A 15567-nucleotide genomic window follows, 5' to 3' on the forward strand; every position below is an offset into this window, starting at 1 on the left:
GAATTCAGGGTGGTGGTGGGGGGAGGTCAGTAGCCATCTATTCCCAAGGTCAACCTGGTCATACAGTGACCTTGGCCCTACCACCCCTGGAGCTTTAAACAGAACTACTGAAAGGCCACTGTGAGTGCATTCCTCACCATCACAATAAAAAAACACTAGAGAAATCAAGAGTCAGACACTTAGCCAACTGAGCTACCTGGTGCCCCAAGAGAGTAATCTTTTAAATAAGATAGACAAGGGCCAGCCCCAAGAAGTGTAAAGAAAATCTATGTCAGGAGGAAGAGATTGAAGAGAGGGAATCTGAGGGAACACTAATTGGACCAGAATCCCACCTTGCTATTTTCCGCCATCTTTTGGCTGAGTTTTATGATTAAAGATATAATCTATTTCAACCTGGCTTGTATTTGTACTGGCGGGGTTGGGGGTGGGGTGGGTGGAAGGATGAAACTGTATACCCAAGATCTTCTAAGACTCCTGAACAAAAACTCTTAAGGAAAATCAAACCCTACAAAGCAGTTTTTCAAGGTTCATGTGGGGAAGTCAGTAAACATAGTACATTGGTGGAATTGGAAGAGCTCAGTGGGCTATCAAGACACTAGAATAGGTAAATGTAGTTTTAAGGCAGATGAAGCAGTAGAGGGAGCATGGTCTTTGCAATCAGACCTACCTTTGCTGCTTACTACCTATGTGAGCATGAGTTAAGTGATCTTTCTGAGCCTTCATTTTCTGTAGAAGAGCAATTAGGATACATTTTCCTGTTAGGATTGAATGAAAGTGTGAACTTTGTGCCATATTTATAAATTAACACTCTGCAATGCTCCTTTTTTTTTTTTTAATGGGAAGGAAGTAAAGTCTCTGTTGCGGTAACTAAGCAAGCTTTTAAATCATAGATTTAAAGACATGACTGAGAGCACTACAGAGGGGGATGTCCTGAGTATAAGAAACTAATCTTGTTTGCTTAAGAGATAGAACTATTAGGGTGACTTGATTTCCTTTCCTGGAAGTATTACCAGACAGATAAATTGAAGGGATACGAATACATCTGCAATTATAAGGTAATAAAAAATATATCCTTTGAAGTCCTTGTGGTTCAGATGAAGAAAGTGGGCTGGATATAATAGAGTTGTAGTGCTTATAAGTGGTTGAATGACCATACTACAAGATGATAATGAATATAAACAGAGAATAATGTCTCTGTTAGAATATGTTGGAATTTTACCTGCTTCCATATGTTTAATAAGTATTTGCTGAAGAATATTGCTTGCTGATCAAATTTCAAATTTCATGATTTTGAGCTGGCTGGCTAACATACTAGGACAATAATTAGCTCCACCAAGATCTCAAATTCTAAAGAATGACAGCATATAGAAAAATGGAATTTTAAAGGACTAAATGAACAGTCTTGTAAAAGTACTATGAAAGTCCCAACTAATTGTATAAATAATATCTTTAAAAGTCAGGTTTAATAGCAAATACGAATACTAACTGGAGTTTTAGTAGATTATGAATTCTATGTTAACAGAATAGTATAGTTATCATTACCAACACCAACAAAAGCTCATAAAACCTTATATTAATAATGCTATAGTGTTCAGAATAAAGGTTAGTAGAAGTCTCGCTGTAATACAGGTTGTTCAAGGCTTGCTCTGAAATGCTTCACGTGTTCATTCTGAATACTGCGTGTATATCATTCGAGGGTCTTTGGAAGAAAGTGTAAAAATCAATTCTATCTAACTCAAGCAAAATAAGTAAAAACATAGAAAGAAAAGCATAGAAAACATATAGAAGAATTTTTTTTCCAAAAATAGATCCTAAAAATAAAGGAAAAGAACTTCCTTTTCTGGCTAAAAAGGAATAACTAGGCTAGACTTATGCTCTAGCTTTAAACAAATGAAGTTTGACACAACATTGAGCAAGAGTCCTGTGATGTCTCTGAAAAGGTAAGCAAATACAATGAACCCCAGAATCACTCTGGCTTTCTGCTGGAACTATTTCCTGGACTGCTTGTGGTGCAGGGGAGCACAGGAGAGACAAGGGAATTCAGAGAAGCTGAGGTGGCTGGATTTTGGAGGGCAGTGTACCAAAGAGGAAAGGTTTATACAAGGAAAGATACCCAGAAATTTGTATGGGGTCCTTCTGTTGCTGAATAAAATTAGTCATGATGAATAGGGTAAAACGAAGAGTCGGCACATGCCAATCAGGAAACTGAAACGTGATCAATTCCCATAGCCCTTGAAGGACTGATAAGCAGAGTGAAGAGTGAATAGTCTTCAGTGAACATCTGGGGTCTTTCAGTAGAGACCCTAGAAAGGTCATGCCTTATTACAGTCTGGGTCCAATCAGGAGTTAGAAGGACACTGTCAGTTAAACGGGCATTTTAATATAAAGGATATTGACTCTGGTGAAAAACGACTGATGATATGACAATTCTTCTTGTTAATGTAGGGCCAGGAAAGTATTTAAGAAAGGATAAAATTGGAAAGGGTTTAGAGATTCTTCTCATTGGAGATTCTTCTCATTTAGTTCAGTATACTGGATAGCAAAGAAGTTTGCTGGTTTGCCTAGGCTAGCTAGAGCTGCTCTGAAGTCTCTTAGCCATAAGGAAGCAACACTGGAGTGCAGGTAAAGCATTGGTGACTAGTAACAGGTAGTGTGAGCATGCAGAGGGCGTAATAGCTCTGTGGGAATCCTCTGGACTACATATGAGCCACATAGGGGCCTGGAGAGGGAACAGAGTTTCAGTAGACACCCTCCAGTTCAAAGGCAAGCTGGGTAGGGAGTTGCAGAGGGTGCCGAGACTCAACAGGAAACCTCCAGGCTGCAGACAAGCTATGGCTGAAGTAGTAAAGAGGGAAGTGGAATGTCAGTGTGGGCACTGGCACCATAAAATATTTGAAAAAATCTCAACAGTCATTCATGGTGAAAAAAATTTTTAATAACTGGACTTTTTCAACCAATAAATAGTGTCTATGGAAAATCTACAGCTAACATCCTACTTACTGGTAAAAGATTGTTTTTGCTCTAAGATAGGTAACAAGGCAAATATATTAATTTTTATGACTTTTATTCAACATTGTCCTGAACATCCTGTCCAGAGCAATGAGGCAAGAAAAAGAAATAAAAAGCTACACTCTATATGTGTGTAGAAAATCACAAGGAACTTTTAAAAAACTGTTTGAACTAATAAGTAAACTTAGGCTGCAAGGTATATAAGGCTACTCTACAAAATTCTGTTGTACTTCCCCATACTAGTAACAAACAATTAGAAACTAAAATTCAAAAATAATTCAGCCTAGGGTAACATCAAAAATAAAAAGGAACTTAGGGATACATTTTTAAAAAATATGTAAAAAACTAGTATGCTGAAAAGTAAATATTGCTGAGAGACATTAGAGGAGACCTAAATTAATAGATACAACATGTTTGTAGATTGGAGTATTCAATACTACTAATGTATCAGTTCTTCTTGAGGTTATCCAGATATTCTAGGCACTTTCAATCAGAATTCCAATGTGAGTTTTAAAAACATTGACAAGCTAATTCTGAAATTCATAATGAAGACTTTAAAAAAAAATCTTGAAGAGCTAAACAAATTTTGCAAAAGAAAAGAAACGAAGTTGGAAAATTTATTATACCTAAGTTGAAATCTTATTATAAAGCTATAGTAATCAAGACAGCATGGTATTAGCAGAGAATTGAAATATAAATCAAATGAAAGCAGTAGTGAGTCCAGAAATAGACTCATTCTTATGCAGCCAGTGATTTTCAGTAAAAAAAAATTATTCACTGGGAGAAGATAATCTTATGACACACGGTGCTGACACAACTGGATATCTATATGAAAAATAATGGCCTTACTGCATGCTATCTACAAAAATTAACTCTAAATGGACCACAGGCCTAACATAACTGCTAAAACTAAACTAAACTTCTGGAAGAAGCCATAGGAGAATATCTTAATGACTTTGGGGGTAAGCAATGATTTCTTAGATAAAACATAAAAAGCCCAATGATCAAAGAAAAAATTGGTAAGCTCAACTTCATCAAAATAAAGAACTTAGGTTGTTTGAAACACAACATTAAGAAATTGACAGGCAAGAAACAGACTGGAAGGGTATATTTGCTACACACATATGTCTGACAAAGACCTGGTATTCAAAATATATAAAGAACTCCTACAAATCCAATAACAAGAATGCAATGACATGCCTGATTAAAAAAAATAAGCATAAAATTTGGACACTTCCTCAAAGAACAAATGGCATGCAAACACACGAAAACATCTTTGACAGTCATTGCCATTAGTTATTAGGGATATACAAGTTAAAACCATAATGAGATACCACTGGATATCCAGTAGAATGACTAAAATAAAGAGACTGACAGTACCAACTTTTGATGTGGAACAACTGTCATACATTGCTGGTGTGAATGTAAAGTGACATGTTTACTCTGGATAACTATTATATAATTATACACTTACTGGTTTATTACTGTATAAACCAGTAATTACTGTAAAAATTACTGTATAAACTAGTAATCCCAGTGCTGTGAAATAAAAAAAAATGTATGTCCATAAAAGGACTTATATATAGCAGAGCTCCTAGCAGCTTTATTCATAATGAGCCTAAGTTCAAAACAACCCAAATGTCCATCAACATTTGGTGAATGGGAAAACAAACTGGTATAGCCATACAATGGAATGATGCTCAGCAATAAAAAGAAAACTGCTCATACAATCAAGATCAATGAATCTCAGAGACCTTATGTTCAGTGAAGGAGGCCAGACACAAAGAAATACATATTATGTGATTCCAGTCTAGGAACTCTAGAAAAGACAATTTTAATCTGTAGTTACAGAAAGCGGCTCAGGGGGTGGGGATGGTATGGTGTGGGAAACTGACTTCAGAATGGCACAAAGGAACTTTCTGAGGTTATGGAATTATTCATTATCTTGATTATGGTATTGGCTACATGAATATACTGCTCAAAACCCATCAAACCATACATTTAATATGAGTGCAACACATTGAATGTAAATCACATCTCAATATAGTTGACTAAAAAAATGAGAGGCGGTGGAGCATCCAGGTTTCATAAAACATAAAGCAGGGTAGCTTTGGGGATTAAGTGACTTGAGCTAATGGCCAATCTTTAGTACACTGTCATCGGGTCCATCAGCTCCAGATTTATTGGCTTTTACACTGCTCTGATCAAAGTTTACATTCCTGGCAGAGAAAGTCTGAAGGGACGAGCTTAGTTACGTCAGGTGCCGGCTCTTGGACTGGAAAACCTGAACCATTGTGACAGACCTTCCCATCCAGATGGAACTACGGTGTGGCAGGAGTGGTCCCCGGAAGGAAAGATGCAGGCGCTGTTACCTAGGAGAAGAGGCGATGATGTAAACGACAAACAAACCAATGCACCCTTTCCCTGGGAATTTCCAAGGGTGACCTAGGAGGATGGTGGTATTTGCTTATTTATTCCATTCATTCAGGCGGAATCTTGAGTATGGACTATTTGCAGATGTTGTTACTGACTGGAGGAGACACGTGCATTTGGGATGTCTCCAAAAAGAAAGTTCATTTTAATGTAAAGAAGAGAAATCTGGTAGGAGAGGATCCTCTGGCCTGGGTATGGAGCGCAAGGCTTTTTCGGAGGAGTGGTGGGAGGTGCTAGAATTCAGCTGAATATAAAAAACTTTCCAGAACTTTGAGGTTTGTGTCTGCTTGCGTTGTTCAGAACTCGGGGGAATTCTTTGGTAGAGAAGGAAAAGGTGAACAGTTGGAGAAGCAGATTGCGGAATTCTCGTCTTGGCCAACCCACAGAGGGAGGAAAACCTTTCCCCCCTTCTTTCTGGGATTCGTCTCCCGGGGCCCCCTTGGCTGGTCGGCAGAGGGAGCCCTTCCCCAAGAAATCTCCGCGCGAGGCCTGGCGGAGGCCTGGACAGATTCTCCCGCGGTCCCGGAGTTCTGTTGCCCCGCCTCTGTAAGCAGACCCCCTCACCCCTCACCCCTCACCCCCCTCCCCCCGAGTTCCTCGCTCCACCTTCCCAACCACTTTGTCGCCGCATCGCACACTCCGGCACGCAGGTCCTCCATCCCTCCGGCCCCACATCTGCGCTCCCTCCCTGGCACCGCTGGGGACGCGCCGTCCAGCCAGCTGCCCGCTCCAGCGCTGTCCCCAGCACCCCAAGTCCTTGTAGAGCGTCTAGAACACCCCCCCCCGGGACTTTGGCCCTGGGGCGCTCACGAAAGGCAGACGGGCACCCTTTCCACCACCCCTTGGTTCGTTCCTTGCGGTGACCCCACGGGTTGCCAACTTCGTGACCCGACTCTTTGCTGGGGTCACTCCTGGGAGGCGGAAGCCGCTCCGGACCGGGGCGACCCGCGCGATCGGGCCTCCGGAGTCGGGCCGGTCGGTAGGATCCTGCCGGTGGCACCGGGGAGTGCGCGGCGCCAAGCGACACCCCCCTGCGGTCACTGCCCGGCGGCAGCAGCTGCGGCGGCGGAGGCAACTGCTCGCATCCCAGCCCCGGCTCGAGTTACTCCCCTCCTCCTCCAGCATCTTGGGCCAGACGGGGAAAGCCTCGTTTAAGTTTGCGGCGAATACTTCCTCGGTTCGCAAAACTAGGGTTCTGGAAACGCGCCGAGGCCGGCCTCCCTTCCGCGGTCCACCTTGGAGCCTGAACAGAGACCCCCAGGTATCGCGCTCTCCTGGGACGCTACTGGGAGGCCAACTGCGCTGTTGGAACACATTCTGCGTCTTGGCTGGCGTGGGGGTGAAAACCCGGGCAGAAAGGGTTGCGGTGCAAATCTCAGGATCCCGGGACCTGGGTAAGAGTTGAGCAAACTCCGTTCTGGCAGCCGCTGGACCTTGGCCAGACACTGGCTGGTTTGCTATGGGTTGGGGGCATATTTTCTTTAGTCAGGGGACCAGGGTGCAGCGTGAAGTGGGGCGGGATGGGCTCAGGCTGGGTTGTTTATGTCTCAAGGGTTTATTGTTAACTGTTGACGTTTGGTCTTGTTACTTGGGGCCCTATAGGAACTTTCCGGAGTATTTTTTCCCCCGGAGAGACACCCCCGTTGCACGTTTTATTTTGCTTAATTTTTGTCCTTGCATTGCCTTGTCTGTTTGTTCTGTACTGAAGGGTGTCCAACCTGGATGCAGGGAGGTTTGGGGAGTGGAATCAACCTGAGAACGAAAAGGAGTTTCAGCAGGGACTGTTTCTGCCGGACCAGTTTTACTTCTCTGGGATCTTGACTTGTTTTCCAAACTTTTCTTTTTTCCAGTACTTGATAATCACATTATATAGTCTGTCTGCAGACAGACTGGGGATGCTCCCCTTCCTGTGTTCTCAGGATCCTTTAGGGGTGTCAGGATCACAGCCTGGTGATTTAGATCAGTGAGGTCTCTTCCTTGCTGGAATGCCAGGCTCCATAGAGAATGTAGGGAGGGGCTGTTCTTCAAGCCATAGAAATATCTATCTTGTATTAGTCCTTTGAATAACTTTGATCTAGAACTTTTACCCCTGGCTTAAGGGAAACCTCTTGTCTTTATATTTCTTTCTGGAATTAAGGATGGTACTGCCGAGTAAATGAAGTGTGGTGTTTTATTTGACGTTTCTTTAGGTAATATCCTCATAGGAGGATCCAAATTCTTAAGGGAAAGTAAAAGTTTGGAATTTTATTAGCCAAAAGGTTCTTAGGCAGTGAAATCCATGCTGTTCCTAGGCAGAGGAGAATAATATTCCGTGCTGATTCTTCTTGCTTTTCTACTTTATACCCTGGGTCTCACTTTGTATGTGATCTTCTCAACTAAAAATGCTTCGTTCCTTATGGATGACAAGATTAGGATCTGATCTTTTTATACAGAAGTGCCATCTTCCTGGCACAACTGCTCCAAAGGGTCAGTTTGCAGGATACTTTTGTTTTGCAGCTCTGAGATCAAAGAGTTTAGTGGAGGGTGAGCTCTGGGACCAGGCAACCTAAGGTCAACTCTTACCCCTGACATTTTCCAGTAGTGTGGTTTGGGACAAGTTACTTAATATCTCTCTTCATCTATAAAATCTGAATGATAATAATAATCCCTATTATTGTTAGAGTTTTTAAAAGGATTCAATGAGTCAATGTCTGTGGAGTGCTAAAAATCTGGCATATAGTTAGCTATTATCATGATGATGATACAGCTAACATCATTAACCATTGTTTCACCATCATATAGCTAAGTGTTAGCTTTTGTTTGTGTTGGAATGAGCTTTGAAGGCTGTGCTCGTGTGGGCTTCATATCACCTAGGACTAGATGTGTTGCCAAATTTAACTCACACATGATTTTTGTTTTGCTTTCTGCTAGGACCCTTTCAGAGGAAAGAAAGGTGCATGTGACGGGGCTAGGATTTTATGGTTGGGTGTCAAAGGGTGCTTGGGACAGGCTGGCAGGTGGGAAATCTACACTCAATTTACACTCTGCATACTGCCTTAGAAACTCCTTATATTAATATACCTCCTTTAACCTATCTCTTAGAGGTCTGTCATTCATTTTTTCAATAGATATTTATTAAGCATAGTGCATTTCAAGCACTGGTCTAGGTTCCATATTATGTAAGTTCATTGGGTTCATTTTTCAAATGCATGAGTGCTTGCCTTATGTCTCCTCTTCCCCCCCACTTCAGGCATTTGAGGGAATCATGTGACATTAGCTCTCCATGAATTAAATCACAAACACTTTTTAGCTATGATGATTTCAAGATCTGTTAAAATGAAGACGACATACCACTGAGGAATTGAGCAAAATATTCAGCATAACCTCTAGCAGGTTACTTCTTCCATCAGCTTCATCATATGTAAATTTCTGAGGAGTGAAGTGGGGAAAGGGATGGATAATCTCCAGGGTTCTTTCTGTCTCTACAATCCTTAGATTAGCTGCTTCACTTCATTGATCATTGCTTTTGAACCTTTTTTTCTTTTAACGGTTGTCTTAGGTACATAAATTATGTCACTTCCATCATTGCATGTTAATCAAGTGAGTAATGTCACTGATATATTAATAAAAAAGGAAAAGTATTTAGTTCTGCTTGTATTTCATTAATTATCTTCAGCTTTAGTTAAACTGAGAAATTGCCGGAATTTGACCATTTTTGACTTACATAAAAGGGTAATTCCATATAGTTCAACTTAATATATATCCTAGCCTCCTCCACTTTGTAAGTAAGTCTTGGGGGATATGTGAAAGTGTGAGGCATTGCAAGTTCCCTATTGCAAAGCCAAGTCACACGCTCATGTATCAGCAGTGAATTTACCTTCCTCGTGATTGTCTGCTTGGTCTAATAGTGTATTTCTAAAATACAAATCCGATCATGTCTTTACTCTGTTTAAATATCTTTGGAAAAGAAAAAAAATATCATTGGCAGCTCCCCAGATGGTGAGCACCAGTATCCCCATGTACTTATTGAAAATGAAGATTCCCTAAATGAATCTGGTGGAAGTGACCTAATATCATAATTGGACTAACACCATAAAGCCTAATCTCTTTAACATGATAGACAAGACCAGCCTCGCATGTCTTCTCTGGGTTGTTTCTTCTACTTTCCTTTTGCTCTGACTTCCAGCCCCGCTAGTCTTGATGTGGTCCCTCTTCCTAAAAGAATACATTGCCTGCTTTTACTTCTTCTGTGTATGCTGTTTTCTCTTTCCTATCAACTTACTACCCATCTATCCTCCAAGATATGTTCAAATAAGTTCCATCCTCTGAAGCTTTTCCTAATTTTCTCTGATAAACTTAGTGATATCTCTTGTGATTCCTCGTCTACTTTGCATATGGCTTTAATATAACATCTATCATATTATGTCAGCTGCATTTGTTATCAGGATGTTTGTCCAACTGATTGGTGAATTTACCATTCCTTATTTTAAGGCTTTATCCCACATGGCTGACCCATAATAGTTACATAATAAATGCCTAAAGAATGTGGGGGAAGATGGAATGAATGAGTGCTAGCTGACATTTCTTAGCACAGGACTATTTGGAATAGTCATTATGTATGCACTAAGGGCTGTGGAGAAGCCGGTCAAGAATGTACAATTTGGCTAGACATAGTGTACAAAGTTAGTAACCTGGAGAGGTAAATGGGCAAGATAGAATATCCTAAGACTTATGAAACACCATGTGCTACCGAATTAATGTTACATGTTCAACACTTTGGCAGCACTATAATACAAGAGATTTTTTAAAAAAATATATATATATTTTTTTGACAGAAAGAGAGAGTGCACAAGCAGGGGGAGTGGCAAGCAGAGGGAGAAGCAGGCTCCATGCTAAGCAGGGCGCCTGATGCAGGGCTCAATCCCAGGACCCTGGGATCATGACCTGAGCTGAAGGCAGACGCTTAGCCAATTGAGCCACCCAGGCACCCCCCAAGAGCTGATTTTATTATACCTTTGGGATGGTTTTGGTTGTGAACGACAGTGCCAGGGCACTGGGATTCAAGTGCCAATGTTAAAAAAATAAAGAAATTTTGCCCTGTGTTTGTTAATTTATACACACCTTTGCATTTGTTTTTATATTTGATCATAAACATGGTGACTGGTTTAGTACTGTTTTTTCTACTTGAGTACAAGGTACCCTCTTAAGAGCAGATCCAAAGATTGATGGGGCAAAAGCCTACATTTTATAAGGGATGCTGGCCCTATGAGCTACATATATTACGAGATACCTAATTATATTTAAACATTTATATGCTGCATAAATGTTTTCACTCCTTCCTCTAATTTTTATTTCTTTAAACTTTCTGTAATTTTAGTTAATTCCTTCTCATTTGAACAACAGTTGATCTGTTTGAGTTCAATAAATGTTTTGAATCAAAGATTTGCCATTTTTGGCATGCCTGACAACTTGTTTTTGTCTCACATTAAGTTTTATGAGACCAAAAACTTCTTTTTATTACTTTAGGTGTTTGTTTCATTTCCCACTCATTTTTGTGATAATAGAAACAGGCAATAACATTTAAACGAGTGAACAAACATCATGGGGTAATGACAAAAATGTTGCAAAAATTAAACTTTTAGCTCATGGACACCTTCACTGTTTAAAATAAACCATGAGAAAAGTATTACTTCATAGGCTAATGCATGAAAGTTCCAGTGACATAGGGGAGGAGGGTAGCAGCATCAGCATGTGGAATACAAACATCCAAATTGTTTGGACTTCAGACAAAGCAATATTAAGACCTGCCTGTGCTCTCAACTTCTCAAGGATGTGTACTCAGTATTCTGTATTAAAAATTAGCTTAATTTTAAGCATTAACTAAAATTCATTGGATTTTGTTGATTTATCTTCTTTTTCAGTTCTATTTCCAAAGTGACTTTTTCTACCTTAGTTTAAACTTGCATCTGGGTGTCCTTCTGTAAGTCTCTTAGCTAGTCTCTTGATCTCTTTGTTCATTCACTCTGAATTTCCCAAGATTTTGTATTTATCTCTAGTTGCTCCTTTCATCACAATTTAAGATTAATTTTTCACTGTGGTCATTCTAACTGATTTAAAAATGGTTATTGCAGAGGATTAATTTACAACACTTAATGAGAGGCTTTCTCATTCAATGAGGAGAAAAGTAAGTACAAACCAGTGTTGTTTTACTTTATACAACTTTATTTGCAAAACTATAGGTCATCATGTGGATGTTATTTGATAATGCGTACTCTACCATGAGCTAGTCTGGAAGGTGTGAATGTGATCGTATATCCTGTTATTATGGAGGTTCATTTCTAATGATTTATACTCTTAGATAAAGAAACTATGTAAAGCATTTTAACCACTTCAATTTCCTACTCAGAGGGCTATAAATCGTACCCTCCTCTCCCTTTCGAAGACAAAGAAAATGGTATTTCAGGATGGGAAGCCTCATCTTGATAGGTGCGTGATATTAGCATCTGTTAAAAACATCTTATCTTTGAGAGCAAGCCGGCCCCATCCTAGAGGGTGACTGAGTGCCTTGTCAGGAGCATCCTGGCTGATCTGAATGAGCCGCACAGATCTGGTGAGTTCTCAGACCTCACTGCAGGTGATCATCCCCAGGATGTACCTTTCAAATACCTTCTGGTAAAGAATCAATTATGTTTGTCTTCCTTAAAAAAACTTTTTTTATGTTAAATTGAAAATCAAAAACAAATTTACCTTTTTTCCTTCTGGAGCAAAACAGAGGTAAAAGATCTTTGTTTGAGGTCCCAGGGAATTAATTCTGCAATCAAAATGAAAAATTTAAAATATCTGCCTCCATCGATAGCTTCAGAAGGGTACTTTATGTTTTTGGACACGGAATTCATGGCAAGATGTGACTTTTGTGTTCTTTTAAAAAAGAAATTAGAGTTTTATTTTTGCCCATCAGTTATTTATTAGGTGTACAGGGCATGGAGATGATTATTATGTGGAATTACTGAGATAATTGCCTTAAAAAAAGATTTAAAAAATACAACTGGCTGGGTGAAGCTAGGTGTAGTAAGGGCCAATGGGCAGTAAGGGCCAATGGGCAGCTTCTTTGAGAGTTAAATCTAGAGAGATGGCTTGGTTTGCTCATCAAAGACAGTGGGGCCAATGAAGAGAGAGTATTTGAGTTATGGCACATTGTAGACAGGGAAATGAGCTCAACAAACATGCGGCTGCAGGCATTTACAAGACATCTTCAAGCAATAGTGACTCAACCATTCTCCAGCAGTGGTGAGTTAACATTTGAGGATCATTTTATGGTAACCACACAGGGGGCTCTAGTACTAGATTCTTCTCCCATGGCACGATGTACATCAGAGGAGCCCCTCAGATTACAATGCTACTATTCCAGTATATAAACCAGATGTGGTTTGGGGCATCTATTGGGAGTCACGTAAAAATGGAGCCCCGTTCCATGAGGAGTTGTGAAATGAGGAAACTGCTAATTCAGTCAAAAACTGGGGCTTCTTGGTGTGGGGTGGGGTCAGGGCCTATGTTTCTTCTGGCATCATCTGGATCTGAATTCATATTTTTCCTTAAGATCTTCAGTTTTGAGATTGTCTTGCCATGCTGCTGTACTATCTCTTCCCATGAAGTTGTCCACTGAAACACAGATATCACTTCTTATTTCTTTCACTTCCGTAAAATATCATCCAACATGTAGCTCTGAGTTGCTGGCTTTTAAAGCTTCAGATGGTGGAGGAAGTTCACATCTTAAAACTTCAAGCTGTTGAACCATTAAATAATTAATTGTTGTTAGAATTATTACATATTACTTATAATAATTTCACATGTTTTTATTGGTTACTATTAATTAAATTATTTAAAACAAAAAATATGAAACCCGTATGTTTTTTGAAAATCTTTTTGTCCACACCACTGCTGGAGAACTTCTTCCCATCCATCTTTTTCTGAAGGCTCCAGCCTCTGCCGGATTACTTCTGAGTCTTCCTGCAACTTTTCCTGCACCTCCCTCTTTGTTTCTGTTGCTGGCTCTACCCTCAAATTCCTATTACCTTTTGACCAGAGATTTCTTTTTAAATTTCTGGCCTCATTCTCCACGTCCCTTGTGCCCTGATCATTCTGATCATTCTAACCTGTCTTCTCCTGGTGTTTCCCCCTCACTGAGATTTTTGTACCCACGATATAAACTATCCCCCATCTCCTGTGCCTCTCTTGAACAGAGAGATATGCACACTCAGGCCTTCAGTGAGATTAGCAAGGCTTGTGTGCAAGCCTGTTTTCAAACAGAGGCCTGAGAAAAACCAGCAGATACTGGCTTCCCTCTAATGATTTGGACACAGTAGGTATGTTGTGGGGCCCAGAGATGTGTATTCTTGACAAGGTATTCTGATACAGGTGGTCCATGGATGCACCATAATCCTTGTTAGGGCTCCATTGCTCCATTCACAAGGTACAACTCTTTTTTTTCTTTTTCTTCCTCCTCCTTTTAAAATATTTTAGTGACTCGGTCAGAGGGGGTCACGGAAAATAGCTAGCCTGTGAGAACCCGTGCCTTTCCCTCTCTTCTTGGAGGGACAATGGCTGTAACACAACGCTGTTCATGTGACAGCCAGAGAAAGGGGCCCATTGTTCCCGCGTTGGCTGATGCTACATTCTGCTCTGGCCAGCCATCCAACTGAGCTTGGTAGCCCCAAGGAAACAGACACACTTGAATCGGAGAGACAAAGAAAGGAGGTCAAGGCCTTTCACAGTTAAACTACTTGCAGCAATGTGTCTGAGGTAGGATTTGGGAAGGAAGAAAGTAATTCTGTGGAAGCATCATTAATCTGGTTTGGGAGCATGAGACATGGTGTTAGGGGAACTAGTCTGTTAGAACTCCCAGTTGATATTTGGCCAATGAAGAATTGTTTCTGAGTTTGTTCCCCTGACTTATTGTAGGGTTTTATTAATTTTAAAAATAAAAAAGACCTCTCTGCCCATGCAAAGGCACATTTCTCTGCCTCTTTTCTCCAGGTTTATCAAAAACAGGTTTTTGATCTGAAAGCATAAATCAAGCCCTATGACCTCATAGAATGATTCTTTGTTCCAGGGTGTGGTTAATGTATATATATATATATATATACACTATATATATATCACGATGTGTTCATAATGCTTCCAAGTCTAGATTCAGATATAAGATTTGAAATTGAGAAGTTTTTTCTTTTTCTTTTTTGAGATTGAGATACAGTTAATTCCATTAGAAAATTATTGATCAAAAAAAAAAAAAAAAAAAAAAAAAAAAAAAAAAAAAGAAAATTATTGATCTAGGCACACCTGGGTGTCTCAGTGGTTGAGTGTCTGTCTGCCTTGGGCTTGGGTTGTGATCCCAGGGTTCTGGAATCGAGTTCTGCATCAGGCTCCTCACGGGAAGCCTGCTTTTCCCTCTGCCTATGTCTCTGCCTCTCTCTGTGTCTCTCATGAATATCTAAATAACATCTTTAAAATATAAAAGAAAAAAGAAAATTATTGATCTATTTGGACAGTTATGATATTGGGGGATTCCTTGATATCATTTTGATATCTCCCCTCACCCCCAACTTCCAAACTGGATTCTAGCCCCGGATGGAAAGGCTTGCAAACTTCCTGTAAAGACCTAATCCAGTGTTCAACAATTGGCTACATTCTTTGTGTCCCAGGATTCAAATTCAAGGTCATAGCCTCAGCAAGGTCACGAACTTATTGCACAGGACTGCTCATTTAGCCTGATTACTCCCTTTATGAAAAAGTATGTCATTCATTCAGCCTTTGACTCTGAGTTTCCTTCGAAAGGAAAATTAGTCCCTGGTTCCTGTGGATATTTGTAGGTGGCTATTTTTTCTTTCTTTCTTTTTTTTAGTTAGTCACAGAATGTAGCCTTGAGTGAGGTGAAATGGGGAAAGCCTTTTCTGGATGGCGTGGGCTGTGGAGAGCCCATTTACAAAGAGTGTTCAAGCAGCTGGTGCTCCTTGGCCAGTAGGAATCTTTTTGTCTCTGAGATAAGAGGTTTCCTAACTGGGAGGATTAGGCTTAAGGAGGTTTGTACCCAGGAGAGGGCAATATATGATTTTCCTGAGGTCACTTAGAACTCCTTATAATTAAGTCTGT

General features: G+C 40.3%; 1 protein-coding gene across 9 annotated transcripts in view; it reads left to right on the forward strand.

The window, feature by feature from the left end:
* MEGF10 (multiple EGF like domains 10) overlaps positions 1-15567 on the forward strand; it is a 320109-nt gene that overhangs the window by 138988 nt on the left and 165554 nt on the right. Inside the window, exon 1 of one of the 9 annotated variants that reach the window (XM_072840839.1) lies at positions 5777-5988. The exons of 5 other annotated variants lie outside the window; for them this stretch is intronic. The gene's annotated coding sequence lies outside the window, so the exon portion shown is untranslated. Of the gene's footprint in view, positions 1-5776; positions 5989-6249; positions 6837-14103; positions 14221-15567 lie in introns of those variants that run through there. 3 more of the 9 variants (XM_072840835.1, XM_072840837.1, XM_072840840.1) reach the window with 3 other exon arrangements.

The sequence above is a fragment of the Canis lupus genome, chromosome 10 (assembly GCF_048164855.1).
Source record: "Canis lupus baileyi chromosome 10, mCanLup2.hap1, whole genome shotgun sequence".
Classification (NCBI taxonomy): Eukaryota; Metazoa; Chordata; class Mammalia; order Carnivora; family Canidae; genus Canis; species Canis lupus.